The sequence below is a fragment of the Amblyomma maculatum genome, chromosome 5 (assembly GCF_055883805.1).
Source record: "Amblyomma maculatum isolate TAMU_Amacu chromosome 5, ASM5588380v1, whole genome shotgun sequence".
Lineage (NCBI taxonomy): Eukaryota > Metazoa > Arthropoda > Arachnida > Ixodida > Ixodidae > Amblyomma > Amblyomma maculatum.
Genome location: NC_139348.1, coordinates 30,467,954 through 30,470,715, shown reverse-complemented (window position 1 = coordinate 30,470,715; position 2,762 = coordinate 30,467,954). Strand labels below are relative to the sequence as shown.

The following is a 2,762-nucleotide window of genomic DNA, read 5'->3' as shown; positions in this document are numbered from 1 at the left end:
AGCGGAATTGATGGCATTCCAGCAGAGTTGCTTCAAAACCTCAACCATGATGCTGTTAACATTCTGCATACAATATGTCAGAAGATTTGGACAACCCTGCAGTGGCCACAGGATTGGAGGAGGTCAGTTTACATCCCCATTCCAAAGCAAGGCAGTGCTAAAGATTGTTCCAACTACCGCACGATCGCGCTTATTTCGCAAGCTAGCAAGGTGATGTTGAAAATCGTCCAAGGTAGGCTGCAGCAGTATGTGGATCGGGAGCTTCCGGACGTGCAAGCTGGGTTTCGCAAGGGCAGAGGAACTAGAGATCAAATTGCCAACCTTCGCTGGATCATGGAAAAAGCAAGAGTTCCAGAAACCCATCTACTTCTGCTTTATTGATTATGCGAAAGCGTTTGACTGCGTAGATCACAGTAGATTGTGGCAAGCTCTCCAAGAGATGGGAGTTCCATTTCACTTCATTTGTCTCCTCAGCAACCTGTATGAAGGGCAAGAGGCCACAGTCAGAACTGGGCATGGTCTTACTGATTGATTTCCGATTGAGAAAGGAGTGAGGCAAGGCTGCATACTGTCGCCCTGCCTATTTAACCTATATGCAGAGTGCATCATGGGGAAGGCCGGTCTGGACGAGTCTTCAGCTGGAGTGAAGGTTGCTGGAAAACGTATCAACAAGCTTAGATATGCAGATGATACCACTTTAATGGCAGAAAGTGAAGTGGAACTCAAGAGACTTCTGATGCGCGTACAAGAAGAGAGTGAAAAATTTGGGCTTAAACTGAACATTAAAAAGACAAAGATCCTGGCGTCTTGCCCTATCAAGTCCTGGAGCATCAAGGGACAAGAAGTGGAAGCTGTGACAGATTTTCTCTTCTCTTCTTGGACTCCAAGATTACCTCGGAAGGAGACTGCAGCCATGAAATTAGGAGACGCCTGCTTCTGGGAAAGAGAGCAATGGTTAGCCTTGACCGCCTAGTAAGAGCAGAGACATTAGTCTGCCAACCAAGATCCGTATAACTCGTGCTATGGTCTTTCCAGTTGTAATGTATGGATGCGAGAGTTGGACTGTGAAAAAGGCTGATTGCCGAGGAATTGACGCGTTTGAATTGTGGTGCTGGCGAAGACTCTTGAGAGCTCCTTGGACTGCCAGAAGATCAAATCAGTCGATATTGTCGACCATAAACCCTGACTGCTCATTGGAGAGCCAAATTCTAAAGTTAAAGCTCAGCTACTTTGGTCATCTGATGAGAAGAGAGGAATCGCTGGAGAGAGATTTGATGTTGGGAAAGGTTGAGGGTCGTCGGAGAAGGGGTAGGCAGGGAACGCGATGGTTAGATGACATCCTCGAGGCACTGCAGACGAAGTTATGTGATGTTAGGAAGATAGTGAGAGACCGGAAAGCGTGGCGTGACATGGTCCATAGGGTCACGAAGAGTCGGACACGACTGAACTGAACTGAGAGGCTTACTACTACAATGTTGCCGCAACATCTGCCGTCGCTTCAGATCTCGGCTACAGTTTATGTAGGCGGTTGCATTGGACGAGGCGAGCAGATGGATTGCGAGGACTGCCTCAGCTTGTGTACAAAGCCAACTAGCAACCAGCCCCTCCTTCAATTCACCCGCTGTCAAGACTGAGGTGGGCTGCTCTATCCATCGGATCAGCTTCTCTTCGTTCTTGACTCATTAGGAGCTTTTGCTGACCGCGCACTGTAGGAAGCTCCGACCTTGCAGAAGCCACTGACTGTATTGCTCGAGTACGCCTTCCCTGCTCTTTGTGCATGAAAACTGCTAATGTGCAAGAGCGATCGCAGCGGTGAGCACAGGCATAAGCTCATGACCCTTATATCGGTTCGTTTCTTGCGTCCGCTTCTCTGCAACTACGCATTTAATGTCACCGACAAGCATGATGCAGTTAAACATTTTGCAAAAAAGTCCCTTTCTCGAAAGTACATGAAATTGTGAGGGTGGCGTATAGGGCGACTTCTCCTCGATCATCTCTTTTTTCGGATGTATGTATGTATATATATATATATATTGTAGTGTGGTAATCTTCGTCTTCATAGCCACTGCCATGCATCGCGTGCTGACACACTCGAGGACGAAGAAGTTGGTCGCTGCCTTGCTGATTCGCCACGCCTGACGCTCTGCAGCGAGTTCCTCCTGAGCGGCTGGATCCATCTGGGTTTACCGAATAAACACACCCCTACAATTGGTGGAGGTGCTGGGTACATTCCCGTCCACCCTGGAACTAAGAAGCCGCACATTGCCATCTGCTTCCACCATGCCGGACGATACTGCCTCAACATCGCCACCCCTCCCAACCATGGTCCTGTGTTCTGGAGCTCTACGGCAGCGTGACCCATGCCTCTTCAGTGGCACGGCCGATCAAGACGTCGACGATTGGTTGTCGGCGTACGAGCGTGTCAGTACTTACAACCGATGGGACAACACTACCAAATTAGGTAACGTAATCTTTTACCTGACTGACGTGGCAAACCTCTGGTTTCGCAACCATGAGGCAGACCTGCCGTCTTGGTCTGCATTTAGGAAGAATTTTGCGGAAGTGTTTGGCCGCCCTGCAGTTCGCAAGCTCCGAGCAGAACAACGCTTGCGCGAGCGCACTCAGCAGGCCGAAGAGTCGTTCACCAGTTACATAGAAGACATCGTTGACCTGTGCAAGCGTGTCGACCCCTTAATGTCCGAAGCGGATAAGATAGAAAACATCATGAAAGGCATATCTGACGACGCGTTCCAGATGCTATG

The 2,762-nt window shown here is 49.2% G+C and overlaps 1 pseudogene; it reads left to right on the top strand.

The window, feature by feature from the left end:
* Positions 1–1,442: 1,442 nt before the first annotated feature.
* Positions 1,443–1,961, top strand: LOC146187946 (uncharacterized; annotated as a pseudogene).
* Positions 1,962–2,762: the final 801 nt, after the last annotated feature.